This window comes from Globicephala melas, chromosome 8, assembly GCF_963455315.2.
Source record: "Globicephala melas chromosome 8, mGloMel1.2, whole genome shotgun sequence".
Taxonomy (NCBI): Eukaryota; Metazoa; Chordata; class Mammalia; order Artiodactyla; family Delphinidae; genus Globicephala; species Globicephala melas.
The window spans coordinates 44,046,944-44,071,354 of NC_083321.1; the positions used below are offsets into that span (position 1 = coordinate 44,046,944).

The following is a 24,411-nucleotide window of genomic DNA, read 5'->3' on the forward strand; positions in this document are numbered from 1 at the left end:
TTTGTGATTTCCCAGTTTCATGGAGTATACAGAGGACAGGATACAAAGCCTAAGGCTTGACCAGCATTAAGAATCTAGTAAAATATTCCCTACCCTTTACCTCCCATAAAGCTGGAACTGCAAAGGCCCATTATCTGAGTATAAAGATGGGCTAGAAATACTCCCACCCACATTTTCATCATTAGAGTGAAAATCGCCTGTCTCAATCTTGTGCTAGGAGGAAAGGAAAAATTCTCTTCTGTGAATCCCTCCCTTGGATCTATCATTCAAAATCAAAATACTTCGTGGTTCAGAAAATCTTGAGAGGAGAATTTAACTTAAAGCTGTTAGAAGTTCTTAGGCATCTGCAAAAGTGTACATGAATCCTCTCTGGGAAAAACCCCTTTAACCCAAGCCACAAAACTTCTCACAGCTAGAGTTCCAAGGAATGTGAGTTCAGTTTTTTTTTTTTTTTTTAAATCATGAACCAGACAAGGGAAAAAGAAAGAACCAAGAGCAAACATCAGCAGAAGCATTAGATAGCCAAATGTGATCTACAAAGTCTTCAAGTATTGAATCTATCAGAAGTAGGATATCAAATAAGTTGTATAATACATTTAAATAAATAAAAAGAGATTGAAATTATGAGTAAGAAGCAAGGGACTATAAAAAGACCAGTCATATTAGTATAAAAATAGAATTTCAAACATGAGAAATATAAAAATGTGAATTGAAAGCTTAATGGATGAATTAAACAGCTAGATGGATATTGTTAAAGGAAAAAAAATTGAGTAAACTGGAAAACAGAGCTGAAGAAATTATTCAACATTACCCCAGGAAGACAAAGACAAAAATATGAAAGAAAGAGGTTGAGAGACATGTAAAAATGAGAGGGAGTGTCTAATATCTTAGAATTCCAAATGGAAATGATAGAAAGAGGATTAGACAAAAGCAATATTTGAATATATAATGACTGAAAATGTTCCCATATTGATGAAAGACACCAATCCTCAGATTAAGGAAGTCAACCTATCCAAAGCAGGATAAATACAAAAATATTCACATTTAGACATATCATAGTGGAACCACAGAAAGACAAAGACAAAGGAGATCTTACAGCAGTCAGAGAGAAAAGATAGACTACCTAAAATTTAATGATAATTAGAATAACAGTGGATTTTCCAATGGCAATAATGGAATGCAGAGGACCATGAAATAATATCTTCAATATCTGAGAGAAAATATCAACTTTTATATGTATACTCAATTTAAAAAATCCTTCAAAAATAGGGAAGAAGAAAGCCATTTTCTGACACACAAAAACTGAGTTTGCTACTAACAGATGCTCAATAAAATAAATTTTAAAAGACATACTTCAGGTATAAGGAAAATGAGCCAAGAAGGAAATCTGAGATAAAAAGAGAATAATTAGCTCATATATGAGTAAATCTAAAGAAATATTCATGGTAAATAATGTATTGCAAAGTTATAAAAACAAATTAAAACTACAGTGTATGATGACAATTGCAAATAAGTTGGGAGGGGTGATTGTAAATAAAGTGCCCTAAAATGCCTATATTATTAATGAAGATGGAAAAGATTCTGGTTGACTTTAAATTCTGATAAATTAACCATATTAAAATTTCTTGGGGGGCCATGAAAATCATATGTATAAAAAGTATAACTTCCAGGGCTTCCCTGGTGGCGCAGTGGTTGAGAGTCCGCCTGCCGATGCAGGGGACACCGGTTCGTGCCCCGGTCTGGGAGGATCCCACATGCCGCGGAGCGGCTGGGCCCGTGAGCCATGACCGCTGAGCCTGCGCGTCTGGAGCCTGTGCTCCGCAGCGGGAGAGGCCACAGCAGTGAGAGGCCCGCGTACCGCAAAAAAAAAAAAAAAAAAAAAAAATTATAACTTCCAAAGTAGTAGAGGGGAAAAATGAAATATGAAAATGGTAAGAAAGAGAAATAAAACAGGTGATACAAGAAAAAAACATATAAAATGGTAGAAATAAATCCAAATATATCAGTAAATATGGTAAATTTACATGGGCCAAATTAAAAGACTAACATTTTTAGACTAGATTTTAAAAAATATCTGTAGGCTCTTTATCAATATAAACCTGAAATATAATAATATAGAAAAGTTAAGATATAAACGAATGGAAGAAGTCATAACAGGTAAATACCAATCAAAAGAAAGTTGCTGTAGTTATGTTAATATTAGAAGAAATACCATTACAAAATACTTTAGGATAAATAAGGAAGATTTCTACAAGATGATAATATGTTAAGCCCATCAGGAATATATAACAGTGGTAAGTTTTTATGTGCCTAATTGCACAGCTTTAATTTATATGAAGTAAAAATGGATAGAATTTCAAGGAGACATCAACATCACCACTAACGTAGTTGAGGATTTTAATAAATTTTCCCAGTAATTGATAGACCAACATAATTAATAGTTTGAATCAAATGGGCATATATATAACACTGCATCTAACAACTACAAAATTGAACAATTTCAAGGGAGTAACATCACATAAAACATGTTATCCGACCACGATGGAATTAAATTAAAAATCCATAACTAAAAAGTATAGGCAGAAGCCATATTTTTGGAAATTGTGAAACATTTCTGAATAACTCATAGGTCAAAGAAGAAATTATACTAGAAATTTGAAAATATTTTGAACTGAATGGTAACAAATACACTACATATTACGTTATGTGAAATGCAACCCAAATAGCACTTAAGAAAAATTGTAAATCAAAACAGTATGGTATTGGCATAAAATCAGACACATAGATCAATGGAACAGAATAGAGATCCCAGAAATAAACTCATGCATAAATGGTCAATTAATTTACAACTAATGAGCCAAGAATATACAACAGAGAAAAGATGATCTCTTCAATAAATAGTATTGGAAAAACTGGACAGCCATATGCAAAATAATGAAACTGGACCGTTATCTAACACCATACACAAAAATTAACTCAAAATGGATTAAAGACCTGAGCGTAAGACCTGAAATCATAAAACTCCTAGAAGAAAACATAGGCGGTAAGCTTCTTGACATCTGTATTTTCAAAGCTCTTTCCCTACAGTTATCCTGGTTAATGTACACAGCAATCAAGTGCTATAGGCAAGCCAGATATTATTACCCTAATAGTGTTATACAATTTAAAATGTTTATATTGGCCAAAAAAGTTAATTCATTCTATGGTTTATTATCTTATTATTAAAATCATCATTTTAGCAACAAAGTTAACAAGAAATCAATTTAAGTACTCTGTAATCTATAAAGTGCTCTATACTAAACATGATCATATCTATTATTATTATACATGTAGATGTATATGTTGCATAAATATACAACCATACGTTTCATCTAGTGCTTTATTTTTTTAAGCACGCTTTAATTTGTAAGGAGTATTGTAGTCCTACTATAAGCAAGTCCCATTGCTTGGGGCTTGGTGACAGTCACCAAAATTCAAAGTACTGCATTAGAGCATACAGTTGGCTAAACCTAGATTATAGGCCCATGCTTAGTTGCCAGGGGTCAGGGACCCTTTCAGGTTCCATGGGCCCAAGTATTACACATGATGTGGTCCCTCATATAGGAAGGGAATTTAGAACCTTAGAGTTTAGGTACAAATGTCCTCTAAAACATGTAATATAATATCTAGGATATTGTACTCCATATCCCAAAGATTTTATCATAAATAGGATTTTTTTAAAAACTTCTTTATTATGAACAACTTCAAACATATCCAAAAATAGAGAGAATAGTATAATAAATCCCCTTGCATCCATCACCCAGTATCAACTTTATCAACTCATGGACAATTTGGTTTTAATCTCTGTCCTTACCCAATCCTCCCCAACTCCAGTTATTTTGAAGCAAATCTCAGACATTATATCATCAAAAAAAAATTCATTATGCATCTAAAATAGAGAAGAACTTTTTCAAAGAAACATGATCACAATACTATTTCCGTCCTAAAAGTACTGAAAAGAATTCCTTAATACCATCAAATATTCAATCAGTGTTCAAATTTCCCCCAATTCTCTCATAACATTTTTTTACTTTGTTTTACAATTGTTTCTTGAATCAAGATCCAGTTGATTAATATATCTTGCAAGTCTCTATTAATCTGCTGGATTTCTTTCTCCATCTCTTTTTTCTCCTTGTAATTTATTTTTTTGTTTGTTTGTTTTTTGTTTGTTTGTTTGTTTGTTTGTTTGTGTTACGCGGGCCTCTCACTGTTGTGGCCTCTCCCGTTGTGGAGCACAGGCTCCGGACGCGCAGGCTCAGCGGCCATGGCTCACGGGCCCAGCCACTCCGCGGCACGTGGGATCTTCCCGAACCGGGGCACGAACCCGCGTCCCCTGCATCGACAGGCAGACTCCCAACCACTGCGCCACCAGGGAAGCCCCTTGTAATTTATTTTTAAAGACATCAGGTTATTTGTCCTGTGGAGACTCCCACAGTCTAGATTTTCCTGATTGCTTTCCCCTGATGTCATCTAACATGTCCTTCTGTTCCATATATTTCTTCTACATTGCTAGTTAGACCTAGAGATGTAGGTTCGATTTTGTAGCAAGAATGTTTCATAGGCAGTACGCGTGTACTTTTATCACAAGGTACTTAATGTCTTGCTGTCTCTTTATCCTGTTTCATTGCTACCTCTAACATAAACATTTTGCTTTACTTTACACTTTAAAAAAATAAAAGGGAATATGTATATATTTACATCTCCTCTTTCTTAGATAAATGGTAGTATGCTATGCACACTTTTCACTATTTTATTATATAAATTTTTTTCTGAAGACTGTAATAGTATATAGGGGTATTCCTTATTGTTTTTTCATAGCTGCATGGTATTCCAATGAATGCACATTCCATGGTTTATTCTACCAGTTTCTTGTTGAGGGCACAGTTCTACAATGAATTGTCTTGTGCATACAGTTTTTCATATTTTTCTGGACTATTGTTTGAATAGGTTCCTAAAAGTGAAATTGTGAGGTCAAAGGGCAAATGCATGTGTAATTTTGCTAGACATCATCAAATATCCTTGCAGAGGGGTAGTATTTTTCCCACCAGGAATGATGAAGGTGCCTGTTTCCTCGCAGTCAACCAACAAAGTATGTTGTGGAATATTTGGGGTGTTGCCAATCTGACAGATGAGAAGTGGCTTTCAGAGTAGTTTTAATTTGCATTTCGCTTATTAAGACCTAGGCTGAACAGCTTTTCACATGATTAAGGCCATTTGCATTTCTTTTTTCCATGGGCTTTTCATATCTTTGGCCCATTTTCCTGCAGGATCGTTAATCTTTATTTTTAGAGTCTCTTTACACATTAGGGATGGTAATACTTTACCTATCATATACATTGCAAATATTTTCTCTCAGTGTGTTACTTGTTTTTTGTTACTTGTCTTTTAATTTTTCTTCTGGTGTTTTTTTGCCATGCAAGTTTTTGTTTGTTTGTTTGTTTGTTTTAATGTAAGCAAAAGTCTTTTTCCTTCTTGCTTCCAGAGTTTAGACAGAGTAAAGTTTACCCACTATAAGGGTAAAGAAAAATTCACCTATGTTGTTTTCTAATACTTGTAGGGTTGTATTTTTTACATTTTAATCTCTGACTTATTCAGAATTGATCCTGATGTATGGTGTGAGGAATGGACCCAATGTCTTATTTTTCTATATGGCCATCCAGTTATCCTAACACCTTCTATTTAAAATTACATCTTTTCCTCACTGGTTTGCAGTACTACCTTTATCATAGACTAAATTGCCGTACATATTTGGGTCTGTTTCTGGATTTTCTACTCTAGCTCCATTAATCTGTGAGTGTATTCATATGCTAATATCACACAATTTTAATTATGTAGCCTTTATATTGTTTGTAAGTTCAAACTTAAAAATGTTTGTAAGTTATATTAAGTTTGTAAGTTCGATTCTGGTTTGCCAACTGTGTATCATGGAGATCTTGGATTCAAAGGAAGAGAAGATCTGTGAGAGACAGAAATATCACCTTTCCTACTTCCTTCCTATCTAGACTTTAAAATACTTAATGTCAAGATTTATGGCTACTTAATTTTCACACTGATGCTTGGAACCTAGTATGTGCTCAATGAACAGGTTTCAAATTTGAAGACCAGTCAAGTGTAAGAGAATTTTATTCTATATATCTCAGAAAGTTAGAGCCATGAACAGTGGGGTGGAAGCTGTAATGGATGTAGTTATCAATTCAATATGAGACACAAATATTAGAATCATAAAAAGGAAGGGATGCCTAATGGAATCGTGAGCTCCCTATAATAGGACATGAACATGACCACCCCTCGGTATTACTAGAAAGAGATGAGATTTATGACCAAAATACTAATAGTTAATAGTAGTGTAGCAGTAATTATATGTGAGCTACTGTCCTAAGTGCTTTACATGTATTAACTCCCTTAATCCTTGCAGCAACCTTGTAATGTAGAATCTTTTATTACCCCCACTTCCAGGAGGGTATACTGAAGCACAGAGAAGTGATATAACTTGCCCTAGGAAAATAGTAGGACATATATACACTACCAAATGTAAATAGCTAGCTAGTCGGAAGCAGCTGCATAGCACAGGGAGATCAGCTCGGTGCTTTGTGTCCACCTAGAGGGGTGGGATACGGAGGGTGGGAGGGAGAAGCAAGAGAGAGGAGATATGGGGATATATGTATATGTATAGCTGATTCACTCTGTTATACAGCAGAAACTGACACACCATTGAAAGCAATTATACTCCAATAAAGATGTTAAAAGAAAATGGTAAAGCTGAGATTTCAACCCAGGAAGAGTGGCTTCAGAAACCATTATGCCTTATATAGATAGGCATAGTGTAGTGGCTTTAAGTAAGAAATCAGATCAGATTTCTCATGATCTCCTTGTGGGTTCATTTATGTGTGTATTCATTCATTCATTCTTGCCAGGTGCTGGGAAACTGGAGGTGAATGACATAGACCCTGTCTTTGAGTGGCCCTCAGTCTAGTGGGAGAGACAACCACCTCCCCATCTTCTAAGTATCAATACTAATCTAACAGATTATAGAAAATGTCATGAGCTTAAACAGGATGTTTTGATCCCTTCCTCCATTGTGACTTTAAGGACTTCTGTGTTTTTTGATCTACCAATGGCGACTGTAGTAAGTATACAACTCAGAGAAACTGCTGACACTATTTCTTGTGAGAGTTCTAAAAAAAAAACTAAAACAAAAAATGCAAACTATTATTCTTTTTCCAAATTATGAGTAGTAGTAAAGATCATCAACACGAACTAAAGCAACAAACAAAAATGAACACAGTAAAAATTTTAAAAGCTAAAAAATTGATTGAAGAAATGAATAGTAATATAATTTACATCTGCAAAATTTGATTCAGGAAAACTAAACTTGGTTGAAATCATGACCACAAAAGAAAACTCTGTGATGGAGGCCATAATTGTAAAAAAGATGTAGATTTAAAAATTGCTGATAGATAAGTCATATCTTAGTTGTAAAATCAATGCAAAAAAGTATTAACCCCATGAACATAAGTCTAGTAAAATAAAATTCGAAAATTAGCATAAAAGGAAATATATTTTAATTACATTATATAGAAAATTGACCAAGAGAATTAAAGTCCCTTAATGACATTTATTCCAGAAAGTACTTCCTGGATGAGAATTCATCATTGTGAATATAATTCGGATTGAAGCACTAAGTAAGGCATAACCCAGTGCTATGGACCAAAATGGCAAGGATGAAAGATGCTGTGTGCTTTACAGTAGCACCCAAGAGGGAGTGACCCCTCTACCCCTGGGAGCTGGCTGAGGCTTCACAAAGGAGGCAGCATTTAGGCTGGGCCTAAGCAATGAAGGTGTGTTATTCAGGTGGGAAGAGGAGGACAGGTGTTCCAGAGAGTTGAGGTGACACGTGCAAAGTGACAGCTGAGAAAGAGCATGACTGTGGCTGAACTCTAAGGCTGGGAACTAGGGGTCTGTAACATGGGGCTAAAACAGAGGGCCAGTGACAGACAAGGTAGGGCAGTCAGATGGAGAAAAAGAGTGGTCACTGGCAATCCAGCGGGTGGCCTTCGGTGGGCTCTTTGCTCATCCTGGCTTGTTCAACATTTTTATCAATGACTTAAGTAAAAGGAAAAGGTGAACTTATGGTGGATGACCTATTACTGGGAGAGTCCAGACAGACATTTCCTTGGTTTCTAACATTGGCCTTTCTAGGTCTGAAATGTCTAAGAGTTGGTTTAGTGACATCAACTCTTGGGCAACAGAAGATTATTATTTCATAAAGCAGATACATGCTCCACAGTTGGTAGCGGTATTAGGCCACAAGTCTGGAAGATGATGATAATATTATTAATCATAACAATAACGAGTGGAGGAACTTCCATTTATTGGATGCTCTTGACCTATCACTTTGTTTATATTATCTTGTTAATTTTTATGTAAGTCCCATGAGGCCCGTGTTGTTATCCCCATTTTGTAAGTCAGGAAGCTGGAAGTAATAGGATAAAATGCCTCCCCAAATCACTCAAGATAAGAACCAGCCTGAGTGGTTTCAAGGTTCATACCTTATCACTGTGTCACGATGCCCATCCACCTCTGCCTTCAGGGTTTAAAATTGTCCATGGCATAAAGTTTAATTTCAGGAGCTAACCTGGGTCAGCATCGCTTTGGAAAAGGACCACAGTACTGTTTCAGTGCTGGAGGATTCAGCCCAAATCCCTCACGGGAGACGGGGCCTGGTTCAGACAGTACCACGCAATGTCTTCACCTGAGGTCGCAGGAGACATCAAAACTGGAGGGGGTGACAGAGACAAGAGCTGAGCTGAAAGCCAGAGTCCAGAGTGTCAGAAAGGAGGTAGATTGAGGAACTGCCAAATGAGAAGAGCTGGTAACAGGAGGTCAGAAACCTGGGTTCAGGGAGCCAGAGACACAGAGGAGGAAGAGAAAGCAAAGTAGGGGATATAGCAACTGCCCAGAACAGGCATCGCCATTATTTGAAACTTTTACAAAATATATCTAGGGTTAAAGGGCTAGAGACTTTGCTAGAATTACTAGTGAAAGAGGCCCAAGCAAATGTATGTGTGCTTGTTAACCCTGCAGGATACTGAAGCGCCCGAGGGACCACACGGTTCTCCCCAGAGGGCTTAGAAGGCTGAGTAAGCTCATTGCTGACATCACCCAGCCTTGGGTGAGAACAAGGACGCTAATTAAGAACACTGGATACCATGATTTTAGGTACATCGACTAGTCTCTGCCAGCACAGTGACAGAGACATGAAAAGGAAGAGAAGGGGTGTGGGCACCAGTGTGCTCGCTCAACTGGAAAGGTCTCAGGAGACCCCCAGAAGCAACATCTCATAGAAAGCCTACATGCAGATTCTCTGACCCACCCCCCGTCCCTGGAGACAGAGAAAATTAAACACCTTAAATTGGATTTTAGTCTGTTGCTTCTAAATGTTATGGTTGGTCCAAGCCAGCTGGAGCTAGAGTTCAGAATAACCCGCAAGCTTAGAGCAACACGTCCTTCGTGGGGGGGGGGGGGGGGGGCTTGGGGCGGAGGGTGTCGTGGGCTGCCACCGTTTTGTATCATTCTTTCGTGAACTGGGATCTGCCGTGGCATTGTCCTTCAGCTGCTGTCATGGGGTAAATAAAGCCCACAGGAGGCTGCAAGCCGTACAATGGAATAACTGTTCCATCTATGCCGTCTTCTGAGGCCAAGGATTTCAAGACATGAGACACAGGTTTCAAGGTTGGGGGCTTTTGTTCTTCTTAAGGGCATTTTCCCAGTGACTCAAAACTTTTTTTTTTTTGGTACGCGGGCCTCTCACTGTTGTGGCCTCTCCCGTTGTGGAGCACAGGCTCCGGATGCGCAGGCTCAGTGGCCATGGCTCACAGGCCCAGCCGCTCTGCAGCATGTGGGATCTTCCCGGACCGGGACACGAACCCATGTCCCCTGCATCGGCAGGCGGACTCTCAACCACTGAGCCATCAGGGAAGCCCGACTCAAAACTTTTGCTAAGGCATTGTCCATGTGTTCCCTTAGCGCTGTGTTAGATGCTAATAGTGGTCTGAGTGCTCATTGGAGGTCAAGATGTAGCCATTCATGGTCCTTATAAATGAGTTATTAAAGTTTGACAAAGATGGCATTGAGATTTCAAGCCCAGATGCTGAGAGATTTGGGGGTACCATTGACTAAGAAAGGGTCTTTGGTGTAGAGAGTTGGTTTGTGGGGAAAAATGGGGCAAGTTTGATATTAGAAATAACAATGGAAATAACCAGAAAGCTCGCATTATTTGTCCGTCTATTTATTTACACAGTGAACATTTATTATGCTGCTTGTGTTCTGCACTTGGCATTAGGGGAGAAATGTAATACCCAGGTCTTGACTTCAGCAAGAAGCCAGAACTAAAGGTAAAGAGAAGATCTGGAGGTGAGACAGGGGGTCAGGTGCCCTCTGTGTGCCCACGGAAGGTACGAGGATGGAGGAGCCCAGAGAGATGGAAGTCTGAACTAGAAAGAGATTTTAGAATTGAGCATGGGCATAGGAAATGGGGCAGGTGGCAGGGTGGTGCCCATAGTTACAGAGAAGAATTGACTAGAAAAATAAGAGCTGAGTTGGTGGAAAACCACAGATGTCCTGGGAAGCATTTCAGGATTGCACTAGTCATGGTAAGATGACCACATGATAATAGCTACCATTTATTCATTGTTTACTTTGTGCTCGGTGCTTTTGTTTATTTAATACTAGACACTGTGCTGAGCGCTGGGCATACAGTGATGAACAGAATTGTCTACATTGTACCCTCTTAGAGCTTACATCCTGGTGAGTTTTATGCTGTATGTCATTTCGTCCTGAGAACCACAAGAGGCTAGAATTATTATCCTCATTTTACAGATGAGAAGACTGAGGCTCAGAGAGGTTGAGTCAGTTGCCCAGGTCCCACATAGAAAGAGTTTGGTGGAGCTGGGATTTGAACACGGTTCTGTCTGATGCCTAAGCCTCTAAAGCCCTGTACTGTGAGAATATGAGTGGAGAAAGGGTATCCCGATGCAAGTGGAAGAAGCCTTTGAGGGGACAGTTGGGGTCAAGGGGTGGTGATAGAATACAGATTTCAAAGGAGGGATTGAGGGGGCAAGGAGTTTAGAGATTTTATTTGACCAAGAATAGAGGGAGGGCTTCCCTGGTGGCGCAGTGGTTGAGAGTCCGCCTGCCGATGCAGGGGACGCGGGTTCGTGCCCCGGTCTGGGAGGATCCCGTGTGCTGCGGAGCGGCTGGGCCCGTGAGCCATGGCCACTGAGCCTGCGCGTCCGGAGCCTGTGCTCCGCAACGGGAGAGGCCACAGCGGTGGGGGGCCCGCGTACCGCAAAAAGAGAAAAAAAAAAAAAGAATGGAGGGAGAGGGATTCCTTGAAAACTGCTTGCAGGCACAGGCCAAGTGCAAGGGCCCTGGGAAAATATGGACTTGACCTTGAGAGAGGAGTTGACATTGTCTTTCTAGGTGGTCAGCTGTAGCCAGCCCTGCTCTGTTGGAGTGTGTGCCACTAGGCGTGGCCTCCTGGGACCGTGGGGCCTGAAATTCCCAGGGCCCTTGAGATCTGAGCATCCTGGGGCCTATGAAGCCTAAACCTCCGGGATCGGGGTCTTCTCTGCTTGCGATCTCTATATGGAAGGGGAGCTTAGCGCCCCAGGCAGCCCAGAACCAATTATTCTGCCATGCTGGGTAGCCAGAAGGTATCTGAAAACATTGAGAGGAAGCTTCTTTGCCATAGCACATTATCTTTAGCTCACCAGCCACGCAGTGACTCTGCAATTACAAAGCAGCCGTGGAACAGACACAGCTTAACAGTACGTTGTAAGTTTTACGGTTAGTAAAGATAAGTGCAAAATTTATCCCTAAAGAACAAAGCAATTAAAAAGGTACATGATGAAGCAATTACCTAGAAATGGTGGGGAGCAGAAGGAGAGGACCCATGGACAATTTTATTCTGGAAGGGTCTTCACACTTACGTTTCTTTAATTGTGTTCAATGGGAGAGCCATAGCAAAGTAAGATTAATAAACTGCACAGAAGAGGTAACAATTGATAAAGGGGTTTGAGATCCAAGCTGAAGAAAATGTTACCTTGTTAAAAAGTTAGGACCGAGGTGGAAAATAGCTATAAAGGCCATTATTGGGACCATTAATGAAATTTGATTATAGGCTGTGGATTAGATAATAGTAATGTCTCAATGTATAATTTCCAGATTTGGGGAAAAAAGCAAGAGCAAAAGTGTAAAAAACCTGGGAGCCAGCAATGCATGTTAAAGCTCCAGAGAGTCAGTTTCTCACTCCTTTTCTTATTCGTTTTTTGTTTTGTATTTTGTCTTTCTTTAATTGAGTCTGCCTGCTGCTTTGTGTTGTGCCCTTGGAAGGTAACTTCTTTGCCACCATTACATCGTGTTTCCAATTTTCCAGGAAGGGACCACCAGGCAAGGCCAGAATCAGCTCCTCAGAATGACTGATAGAAACTGAGCAGGGACTGCCCCCCACTTCCTTCTCCCGCCCCTCCTCCTCTTTCTCCTCCCCTTCCTCCCCCTCCTCTCCCCTTCCTCTCCCTCCCCTCCCCCTCTCTTCCTCCTCTCCCTCCTCCTCCCCCTCCTCCTCCCCTTCCTCCTCCTCCCCTTCCTCCTCCTCCTCCCCCTCCTCCTCCCCTTCCTCTCCCTCCCCTCCCCCTCTCTTCCTCCTCTCCCTCCTCCTCCCCCTCCTCCTCCCCTTCCTCCCCCTCCTTCTCCCTTTCCTCCCCCTCCTCCTTCCCTTCTTCTCCCTCTCCTCCCCCTCCCCCTCTTCCTCCTCTCCCTCCTCCTACTCCTCCTGCCCTTCCTCCTCCCCCTCCTCCTCCCCTTCCTCCTCCTCCTCCTCCCCCTCCTCCTCCTCTTCCTCTCCCTCTCCCTCTCCTCCTCCTCCTCCTCTCTTCCTCCTCTCCCTCCTCCTACTCCTCCTGCCCTTCCTCCTCCCCCTCCTCCTCCCCTTCCTCCTCCTCTTCCTCTCCCTCTCCTCCCCCTCCTCCTCTCTTCCTCCTCTTCTCCCTCCTCCCCCTCGTCCTCTTCAGCATCAGCATCTGTCTCATCATGATCACCATCCAGTGTTGTGGTTTGCTTTTGAAAAATCCTCCTACTCACAAATCTGAAATTGCAGAAGGGGAATTAAGAGACATCTACTCCCATTGCAAATGCTCTTCACTTTGTAAAGCGATGCAAGAGGCAAGATCCTGATGAGTAAAATTTCCCAGTGCTTACCAATGACGGTTTACAGAAATTATCCCTACACACAAGTTTTTCCATCAAGCGGGCTTACCTGCACATAAAGTCAGCCCTGAAGATAGCACCCCCAGTAACACCCCCAGGAGATATTTACTCCCCAAGGTCCTGTCTCTCTCTGTGTCTGGGCTCTCTCTCTAGTTTTGGATAGTCTAATGAACGGGACCTCTCTCCTTGCTTAGTGCTGGCCACCCTCAATGCAGTGTGTCTGGCTTTATTCATTATGCCTACTTCAAATGCTGCTCATCAGTGAGTGAGGGTCTTGACGGCATGTGTCATTTTCACTGCCTTAGAATTGGTAGTCCTATAAAGAAATCATGGTGTAGGGGAGAGAAAATATTAGTAATACTGTGATTTCAAGGCAGATGCTTATCTTGGGTTTCAGTGTTTCTAAAATCAGGTTGTGCCTGATAAATTTGGCATATATAGATAAATAATAAATATATAAATAAATTACAATTTATTATCCAAATCAGAACACTTTTGAGAGTAAAAGAGGATACCACTAACTGTTACACTGGACCAGCAGGCATGAACCAATGTTGTCATGGGCAAACCAGGACATGATCACTTAACTTATAATTTTATATGTACATTTAATGCAATTTCGTTCATTTGACGTTATTTGGTAGGCGCCTGCCATAGGTGACATTGGGCATACAATGTTTAACATTGAGCGTGTAATGCTTAAAATTACATGCTTAATATTTGGCATACAATGTTTAAAAAGTAAACACAGCCCCTTCCCTCTTGGAGCTGGTGGTATAATGGGACAGACAGCTGATAAAAGGGAACAAAGAATAGATGTATAGTTACAAATTGTAATGAGTGCTGTATTAGTCAATTCCGGCTGCCATAACAAAATACCATAGACTGGATGGCTTAAACAACAGAAGTTTATTTTCTCACAGTTCTGAAGGCTGAAAGTCTGAGATCAGGGAACCAGCATGGTCAGATTCTGGTGAGAGCTCTCTTCCTGGCTTCCAGACAGCCACCATCCTGCTGTGCCCTACATGGTAGAGAGAGAGCTCTACAGTCCCTTCCTCTTCTTATAAGGACACCGGTTGTGTCTGGTCAGGATTCAGTCCTTACAAACTTATTGGACCTTCATCACATCCTTAAAGGCTCTATCTCCAATACAGTCATATGGTGGGGGGCTGGGGATAAGGCTTCAACATATGAATTTTCGGGGTCGGAGGGACACAATGAAAAGCACAGAATGTAAGTTCCAAAAAGTCATGGGCTTTGTAGGTTTCGTTCAGTGACAAAATTCCCATCTCATATTACAGCCCCCAGCACAAAGGAAGGAAATACTAAATAAATAATGGTTGAATTGAATTAAAGCGGAGAAGGGACATGATCTGATTTATAATTTTAGAAGATGGATTGGACGGCAACAAACTTGCAAACAAGCAAAAAAACTTGTTAGAAGGCTATTGATAGGCGGAGGGAGGGGACGCGGGCTCATTGCTGTGTGTGCCCTGCAGTCTGTCCCTCACTCACCGCTGACGGCATGTCTCGTCGCCTGCAAGCCGTGCTGCCGCCCCACAGAAACGTTTCGATTACCCTCAGTCCTTCGCCAGATGAGGCCAGTGTCCAGGGCACTGGCTTCTCATCTCACTCGGGCTTATGCCAAAGATGTAAAATTTGGTGCGGATGCCCGAGCCTTAATGCTTCAAGGTGTAGACCTTTTAGCTGATGCCGTAGCCGTTACTATGGAGCCAAAGGCAAGGACAGTGATTATTGAACAGAGTTGGGGAAGTCCCAGAGTGACAAAAGATGGTGTGACTGTTGCAACGTCCATTGACTTAAAAGATAAATATAAAAATATTGGCGCTAAACTTGTTCAAGATGTTGCCAATAACACAAGAGGGTGGGGATGGTACCACTACTGCTACTGTACTGGCTCTATCGCCAAGGAAGCCTTCGAGAAGCTTAGCAAAGGTGCTAATCCAGTGGAAATCAGGGGAGGTGTGATGTTAGCTGTTGATCTATAATTGCTGAACTTGAGAAGCAGTCTAAACCTGTGGCAACCCCAGAAGAGATCGCCCAGGTTACTACGATTCCTGCCAATGGAGACAAAGAAATTGGCAACGTCATTTCTGATGCGATGAAAAAGGTTGGAAGAAAGTGCGTTATCACAGTAAAGGATGGAAAAACACAGAATGACGAAATTAGAAATTATTGAAGGCATGAAGTTTGATAGAGGGTATATCTCTGCATACTTTATTAATACATCAAAAGGTCAGAAATGTGAATTCCAAGATGCGTATGTTCTGTTGAGTGAAAAGAAAATTTTGGTGTCCAGTCCATTGTTCCTGCTCTTGAAATTGCCAATGCTCACCATAAGCCCTTGGTCATAATTGCTGAAGATGTGGATGGACAAGCTCTAAGTACACTTGTTTTGAATAGGCTGAAAGTTGGTCTTCAGGTTGTAGCAGTCAAAGGTCCAGGTTTTGGTGACAATAGAAAGAACCAGCTTAAAGACATGGCTATTGCTACTGGTGGTACAGTATTTGGAGAAGAAGGGCTAACTCTAAATCTTGAAAATGTTCAGCCTCATGACTTAGGAAAAGTTGGAGAGATCATTGTGACCAAAGATGATGCCATGCTCTTGAAAGGAAAAGGTGACAAGGCTCAAATTGAAAAGCGTATTCAAGAAATCATCGAGCAGTTAGATATTACATCTAGTGAATCTGAAAAGGAAAAACTGAATGAACGTCTGGCAAAACTCTCAGATGGTGTTGCTGTGCTAAAGGTTGGTGGGACAAGTGGCGTTGAAGTGAAAGGAAAGAAAGACAGAGTTACAGATGCCCTTAATGCTATGTGAGCTGCTGTTGAAGAAGGCATTGTTTTGGGAAGGGGCTGTGCCCTGCTTCAGTGCCTTCCAGCCTTGGATTCAAAACTCCAGCTAATGAAGATCAAAAAATTAGTATAGAAATTATTTTTAAAACACTCAAAATTCCTGCAATGACCATTGCTAAGAATGCAGGTGTTGAAGTTGAGAAAATTTTGCAAAGTTCTTCAGAAGTTGGTTATGATGCTATGCTTGGAAATTTTGTGAATATGGTGGAAAAAGGAATCACCGATCCAGCTAAGGTTGTAAGAAGTGCATTACTGGATGCTGCTGGAGTGGCCTCTCTGTTAACTACAGTAGAAGTCGTAGTCACAGAAATTCCTAAAGAAGAGAAAAGAAGAGAAGGATCCTGGAATGGGCGAAATGGGTGGGATGGGAGGTGGGATGGGAGGTGGCATGTCCTAATTCCTAGAATAGTGCTTTACCATCATGAATGAGATGTGAAAGGAAGCTCAAGGCAGCGTTCCTCACCAATAACTTTAAGAGAGGTCAGTTGAAGGAGATGACTGAAGAAAAGGCTGGCTGATGTTTAAGAAAATCACTATAACCATCAGTTACTGGTTTCAGTTGACAACATAGAATGGTTTACTGCTATCATTGTCCATACCTACAGATAATTTATTTTGTATTTTTGAATAAGGACATTTGTACATTCCTGGTTTAAAAAAAAAAAAAAGGCTATTGATAGAGTTGTCCACACAAAAATGATTGGAGCAGAATGTTGTCTGTGCATATTGAGAGATGTGATTAAATTTAAGCTATATTTAGGAGGTAGAACTGACTGCATTTGCTGATGCATTACTGGCTGTGAAGGGGGAGGAAGAGGACATAATTACAGATGAGTTACATAATTATTTATGTAGGTTTCAGGCGTGGGCTATTAGACGGATGAGGGGAAGATGAAGGGACATCTGGGGAGGCAGGGAAGGAAATCATGAACTTGGTTTTGGACAAGGTAAGCTTGCGATGCCTGAGAGACACACACGTGGAGGTGACACGTAGGCAGGTGGATATATAAATGTCAAGCTCAGCAGAATGTGGTGTTTCCTCCTGCCCTGAAAAGTTCTTATTACTGCGGTGGTGAATCTTATCATCAGTGGAGTCTTACACTGGTAATAGTTATACCTCACACTTAGTGGGCTCTAAACTTGGGCTGGGTGTTGAAATTCTCTCGTTTGATCCTCACATCTACTTTTGCAATGTGTCATTTTTGTGACGCGTTGCACAGACAAGAAAACTGAATATTAGAAAGTGAAATGAAATGTCTGAAGTCACCAATCTAGCAAATGGGAAATGTAGGATTTGACAGCAAAACTGTTTAACCTCTGTTCTCTGACCACAATGTCCTCCTGTCTCACAAGAGGCAGAGGTCTTGGAAACATTTCCTACTGTGCTTCTATATTATCATGCGACCTTGAACCTCAGGTGGGAAATGAAAGGTAATCTGTTAGTTCCCCTGCAGTTCTGCTATACTGCAATGCTGATCTCTTTTGTAAATCCCATTGTTTTTTCTTTTCTTTCTTTTTTTTGCGGTACGCGGGCCTCTCACTGCTATGGCCTCTCCCGCCGCGGAGCACAGGCTCCAGACGTGCAGGCCCAGTGGCCATGGCCCACGGGCCCAGCCGCTGCGCGGCACGTGGGATCCTCCCGGACCGGGGCACGAACCTGCGTCCCCTGCATTGGCAGGTGGACTCTCAACCACTGTGCCACCAGGGAAGCCCGTAAATCCCATTTTTAATGTGAGTTTGCTGTAGGTACCTATCAGAGATGAAACCCAAGCTGACAATTCCTTTTGATGTGTATGAAAAGGGCAAATCTCTTTAAGTGAAAACCCAGCACACTAGCTTTCTTAATCTGAATTCCAGTGGAGTAAGAGGAAAACTCTTTAGAACAAATACTTCTGCGTGAGAAAATGTTCAGCATCTCAGATTTGTTTTATCATCTGAACGATAACCTCGAGCGTTCCTCTGAGCCGAATGTGGGTGTGATGCTTGGGCCAGACACACAGCTTTTCCTCTAATGTTTGCACCCAGGGTCTGCCAAACTTCCCCACCTGTGCTGTCCCAGTGACACATGGGTCACCTGTCATCTGGCTCCACCATGCTGGGAGGTGACAGATTGTATTATACTTTCCTCTAGTGATTCTGATTGCCCTGCATTTCAGAAAGGACCCTCCTAATGTATCCTCCTGCCTTATCCTTTGAACCAGGGTCACTCTTTTTGTATGTGTGTGGGAGGGGCATCTGGTATGGACAGTCAATTTGAATTTGATTGGAACATGCTAACGAGCCGTTCATATGGGGAGTAGGGGCTGTTTCTGATTAGATTAAGCTTCTGAGAGAGGAAAGAAACAGCCACTGATTAAAGACATAAAAAAGGAAACACATTAAATGAGTCAGTGGTTCATCTTCATATAGCAAAGTATAAATTAAACATAGTCCTGGGGATCAGCTTTGAATAGCAGCTGGGTAGAGCGAGCTTTTCTGGATACATCCACGGGAGAAGGCGCTTACAGCAACTCAGAGGGGCTTAACCCACCAGAGAGGGCTCTGAGAACTCCTGAGTAAATGGATGGGCTGAGTTATCTGATAAAAATGACTCTCACACTAGGGACGGGAAGGGTTTTATTTGGATTTCAGAAAATTGTTCCCTGAGTCCCTGTGACATTCAAGCTCATTATTATTCTCTACAGCATCAGTGATGGTAATGGAGCCAGAGATCTTAGTTCAAAACAAAAGATGCAATTAGAGTAGAGAGCACGCGTGTCAATGGGACCCTGATTTGGAACGTGGCCAATACTTCTGTCTCAGAGCTTGGGGCTTCTGTAGTTTTGGTTCTATAGAAACGCCTGGGCTGGAACTAGCCTTCTCGGCTTCATGCACGGGGAAGCTGTGAGGGTCAGCCCTGCTAGACTGTGTCACCTGACCAGGGCTGGCGGTGTGGCTGCAGCCCCGCCTCCTGCTGGCTCACACTAGGATCTGTGGAGCTGCCATGGGGCTGCTACCTGTGGCCGTCGGAGGAGCCCTGAGTCATGCGTGGTCTCCAAGCCCCTGGCTTCTCCTCTTCCAGCCTGCTGGCTTCTCCCTTGGTTTTCTGACTGCTGCTCTGGTTCTGAACTGGAACCAGACTCTCCCCTACAGCCTGTTTTGCAGGAGTCCTAATACCTGCCTACCCCTGGCAGCTCCCTCTCTCCCCCACTGGGGACTAAATCTCCTCTCTGTATCTTCAGTCCCTAGTGGGGACCTGCTCTGAATGGACTCATCATCTGGACCTGGACAGTTTCTCCCCATGCCTGGAAACTTCTGCTGCAAAGTCTCACCCAATAGATTGAACCCCTTGTTATCCATGCTGCAGGGCCCAAGCCTCTCTGGTCACTTTGCCTCTCCACATGCCAGCAGCTTGTGCGAATCAGGGAAATCTTCACAGTCTGCAACAGCAGCCCCCAAACCCCAAAGGCTGAACCCAGGACAAGTTTATTTCTCACTCACTTCACAGTCCTCTAAATGTTGGGGGGCTCTCCTGGCCAGCTCTTCTCCAAGTGGTAACTGAGGACTCAGGTTGCTTGGGGGTTCCCCTTCTTTGAACTTCAAGGTCATCTTGGCGTAAATATCCAGCGGATTGGGAGGAGAAGTGGTAGAAGTGTTCATGGGTTTCCCACACAGGATACTTACCCACCTGGGCCTGAAAGTGACAGCTGTAATTTCCTCTCTTATTTCATTGGCCTGAGCTGCTCACACAATCCCTTCCGACTTCAAAGAAGGCTGGGAGATATAGAGGAACACACAGATATGTGTTAGGAGTCAGCCACATTCTCGGAGACCACCCTTCTCCTGGCTTCACTTCCCCAACCCCAGGTAGGACCAGGCTTGTCTTCTTCCTTTTCTTCCATTCTGTCTTGAGTCCACCCTAGCCTGCATTTAGACAATAGTAATCAGGGCTGTTGGCTGCTATGAGTTTTAAGGTAACCATGTATAAGTTCACCTTGTTTGGAACCACTGAAAGAGGGCTTCTAATCTCAATGACCACGTGTTTGCTAAGTGATCCTCCTGGAATTTCCCATAACGAAATGAACTTTCATGGTCCCAATCTTTAGAGTCAGAGCATTAGAGTCCAAGGAAAGCTGGGGCCCCTGTCTATAATGGGCTGGTTTGCTGAGCTTGGCACCATGGCTGCCCCTGGGTTTCCTATAGGTAAACAGCTATTTCAGCAAATCTCAAGTCCCTGCAGAACAGCCTTTTAACTTTTTCTTCATGAAAAGTTTCCAGACATTCCAGCCCAGCTGGTCTCTTCTTGGATTCCTACCAGATGAATCCTCCTGCTGCCTTCTGAGAGTTATGAAGGATCCCTTTCAAACAGGGAAACTGCTTCAAGGGCTTCTTATGGCTGACCCAAAATCAGACCCCTTCAGGGACATCTTCCAAGAAAAAGCATCATTTTTTTTTTTGTTTTTTTCCCCGAGCAGCAATTCTGTCCAAAAGACCTTTCGGCAGTGTTTTATTGTAAGAATAGGGCTTGGGAAACTGGATCCCCAGGGAGTGTTTTTCTTTGGAGTCTGATGGAAGAATAAGCATTGTCAGACTTTAAAAAATGTTTCCTTACACTTGAAAAGAATGAAATGTCTGCCTTTGGAAACCTGGGAGAGCACCGAGGAAAGTGCACAGGGGGATGACTCAGAACTAAGGCTCAACTCTCAATCCTTCATTCATGCAACTTATCGAGTATCTATCATGTGCCAGGCCGTGTTTAGGCTCTTGAGATTCCTTAAGGAGAGCAAGGTGGTCATGGGTCTTCTCTCACAGGCTGGTGTTTTGGGCCCATAAATAGGAAAAAATGCTCCATCTCACTGGTACTCAGGGAAATGCAAATTAAAACTACAGTGAGAGTGAATTTCACACCCATCTATGAACGATGCCAAACGTTGGCAAGATTGTAAAGCAGCATGAGTGCTCATCTGTTCTGGTGGGACTGGAACATGGGATTCTCACTTTGGAAGAGTTTCACTCTCCCTGGGAGAGTTGAACGCGTGTTCTAACCTATGGCTCAGAAATTCCACTATGTGCAGATACACAGAGAGGTGCTCTCTCTTGGGTGCCAAGAGACATGTATAAGCATATTCGAAGGAGCACTGTTCATAATCCTGAAAACAACCAGACTGTGGGCCACCAGGAGAATGCGTAAATAAATGTCTGTACATTTATATGATGGGGCACAATGGTGATGAAAATAAACAGAGCAAGAAGCAAGTTGAAGAATGCAGAAAATACACTTCCATGTATACAGCATTTAAAACCAGGTAAAACTAAGTACGTAGTTGAGCTTGATGGCAAGGAAATTATTAACAAGATTCAGGGTAATGGGTTACCTTTGTGGGTAAGGAGCAGCACACAGAGATTTCTAAGTTGCTGCCGATACTGTTTCTTAAGTGGGCGGTCGGTAAACAGTTGTCCCTTGTGTTATGTGTCTTTAAACTGTACATATACGAGGTACCCAGGCACCCAGCTGGAGGAGGTATGGGTGACACGGGAATGCAGAGCAGAGGCATTTACCAAATTCAGGGCAGACAGGGAAAGTAGGTAGGAATTAGCCAGGCAAATAAATATATGTGACAGGGGGAAGAGGCTGACAGCCTCTGGCTTTTGACTTAGCTTTGCCCAGGTTTGACCTCTCTTTCCTTCTCATTCCCGTGCACGCTGCTACTAGAGTGAGACGCATGTGGTGTCTAGGTGATGCCCTAGTCAGTGTCTTTGTTTGCCTGCATTTCTGACCCTACAGCCACTCTGCAAACACGTTGCTGGTCTTCTGCCAGCCATTCTCAGGCCTCAGCCTCCATCTTCCTTGTCTTCCTCCCCCCAGCCTGCCTGGGTTGGCTTTTGACTCTTGTCTCAGCATTTCACAGCCAAGTTAGGCGAGACAGCTACACATAAAAAGGTAATTAACAAGATGAGCCAAGAAATAAGGACCACTTGAGTGGTGCGAATCGTATTTCAGGACTTTGGAGGAACAGGGCCAGGCTGGCTTTGGTTGGACGGAGAGCAGGAAGGAGGATGTCTGGGCTGAGGGAACAGTGGGAAGATTTTGGCAAGAGAGAAGAGCTCATTAAATGTCATAAGGAGATAAAAGCTGGACAGGATTTGGGGTCTTATCCTGTGGACTGTGCTTATGAAGTACAAGACTAAGGTGCCACCACCCCCCAATCACTTACCCTCGGTAGATATTACTAATAAATGGTGGCATGCTTTTCCACTAAGCCCAGACGGAGCCTCAGAATCCTTCTTAACCCAGTGCTTCAAAAGGACATTAACCAGTGAACGGATTTAACATGGGAGTGTTATCTGCTATTCCTACCAAAGACTACAGAGTGATCACCAGACTCTGAGTAGGAGATGGTCACACTGTATCCTGATGTCTTGCCTCCAGTGTCTCCCTATTTTATAACTCCCAATTCACAACTCTACCAGTTGTCTCAGATACTGGGTAATATTTGAGGTATTGGCAAGAACACTTAGAACCACAGAATGCAAAAAGTAGAAGGTATCTAACATGTCACTGAGTCCAGCTCCTCCATTTGGCAGCTGGGAGAAACTGAGGCTTGGGAAGGAAGCAGGTCTATTTATGTAAGTGGCAAACATAGGACATAAACTCAGTCTTCTGACCCTGACCTTGTACCAGCAGCTCCCAGTCCTGGGAAGGGAAAGGAACCTGATCCTTCCTAAGAACCTACTCGATGCCTGTCTTTGCTAGAGGGAGCTTTTCATACAGCATCTCTTTTAAACCTGCCAGTTGCCCCAATCAAAAGGCAACTGACATCCAAGAACAGGTCCAAGTGAAAGGCTAACGTGGGACAGAGGCAGGATTCACACTCTGTCTACCAGCCCGCAAGACCTGCATGCTTTCTTGTAGTTCCCAGATGGAGACACCAAGTTTCTTCAGAAACAGTCACAGGATTAGGGCTCCCTGGGAAGGGCTGTTGGTGAGTGTGACTCGCCCTTCTGTTTACAACAGTTCAGGTTCTCAGTCACGTCTGGGGGCAGCCCAGCAGCTCCTCCGTGGGCGTCTGGAAGCGTTGGCTAGGTGGGGGGCTTTCTCTACAGTGAGTTCATGGTTCCATACGATGAAACCGCCTGCAATCGCCCAGGTTCATTTGATAACTTCCCGAGTTTTATAACGGTAATTCAAGTCTGCAGCCAAAGTAACTCTTCTCGTTTGTAGCAGCATGCACTTAAATGTCAGAGCTTTGCTGAAAAACCACTTGGGTCTGAAGGAAGTCATTGTGTTCAGTAAAATCTGGCGCATTTTATGTTTATGGCCTTTAGTAGAGGAGCCAGCTAAGCGAGTTAAGCCGCCTCTCTCTATGGTGAATGAAAGCCCAGGGCTCTGGGATTGCTGGAATCACTCATTCAGATCACAGCTATGGAACATGTCCTGAGTGCCTGGTGTTGGTATATGCAACGTGCACCTTGTCTTCCTGGAGCTTATACTTTAGCAGGGCAATGGAGGTGGAGGGCAGACATTGAACGAAGAAATACGTAAATAGAAGTATTGTGAATAAGCATTAATAAGAAAAAGGGTGGGGTGCTAAAGGTATTCAGAGGGGATCTAATTTAGACTGAGTGGGTGAAAGAAGGTAAGATTTGAGGTGGGTAACAAGTGGGGGATTTATTCCAGAAGGATGGAATAGCAGGTGAAAAGGCACAGAGACAGGAAAAAAATTGGTGTGGTCAGGAAACATGTTGCCCAGTGCCCATCCAGAAGCCACGAGGTCCAGCCTTGGGCTGACGTGCCACCAGGCATCCCCAGGGCCTGTAAGACTAGCACACGCCTCACTTGTTATGAGCCTGGGTCACAAGCGCACTAGGTAAAAATTAAGTTCTACCTTGGTAGTGGCTTCCTGTGCCCTGCGACCCCTGCGACCTTGTCTGCCTTCTTGGTTGCTGACCCTTGGTCTTCATTTCTCAGCCACCCCTTTGGCACCCAACCCTTGCCCTTCCTCCTCTTTGCACCTCCACCCCTAGAACTCGCAATGCTAAGCCATCATTTTGTCCCGCATCTTTGCCCTCCCTCCAGCGGCCCTGCTTCTCTGGCCCAATGCCTCCCGTCTGTAGCCTTTATCTGGTTTGGGTCTTGCCACATCACGCCAGCTAAGACCTGTGTCCGAGGCCTGGATCCATTTTACTTCCTCATCCTCCCAAACCTCCATGGAAGCTTCATGATGTCATCTTTCGTGAGGTCCAAATGCC

General features: G+C 42.8%; 1 protein-coding gene and 1 pseudogene across 2 annotated transcripts in view; both read left to right on the top strand.

The window, feature by feature from the left end:
* The window catches only part of GALNT18 (polypeptide N-acetylgalactosaminyltransferase 18), a 355,688-nt gene that overhangs the window by 249,382 nt on the left and 81,895 nt on the right, over window positions 1-24,411 (top strand). The gene's annotated exons all lie outside the window — the stretch shown is intronic.
* LOC115839572 (60 kDa heat shock protein, mitochondrial pseudogene) lies at window positions 14,883-16,579 on the top strand (annotated as a pseudogene).